Source organism: Sturnira hondurensis, unplaced genomic scaffold, assembly GCF_014824575.4.
Source record: "Sturnira hondurensis isolate 20B ecotype Veracruz unplaced genomic scaffold, ASM1482457v3 Scaffold0009719, whole genome shotgun sequence".
In the NCBI taxonomy this organism is placed as follows: domain Eukaryota; kingdom Metazoa; phylum Chordata; class Mammalia; order Chiroptera; family Phyllostomidae; genus Sturnira; species Sturnira hondurensis.
Window position 1 is genome coordinate 7,561,698 of NW_028082350.1, and position 488 is coordinate 7,562,185.

Below are 488 nucleotides of genomic sequence, written 5' to 3' on the forward strand. Positions count from 1 at the left end.
TATTTTGGGTCCTGCCTATATAACATTCCTCTGTATAAATTATGTTGGTGGAGGTAAGGATAGTAGACATCTTAGGGGAAGAAGCAAATTGTTAATAATGATTGTAAGACAGCAAAAGAGAGCTCTGGGGTGGTAGTAATGTTTTATTTTAGAACTGGGATGTCCTTCACCAGTGTGTTTGTTTTGTGAAAATTCATCAAGCTTGACGCTTAGGATTCATACAGCATACAGATACATATATGCATATATACACACATATACATATGTATATATCGTCCACCAGTGGTTGTTGGCACCAATTCAATGCCAACAGGAACTCCTAATCTGTTGTGCAGTGAAGAAATCAACTTTGTTCAGTGCAAACAGCTCAGTTGTGGTAAAGCATGACTATGCAAACAGCGTGGCTGAGAAGCAGCCCTGGGGTCAGGTGGTGCTGGGGCCAGGCCTCTCTCTGGCTACACGGCTCTGCTCTGCTCTTCTGTGGTCTA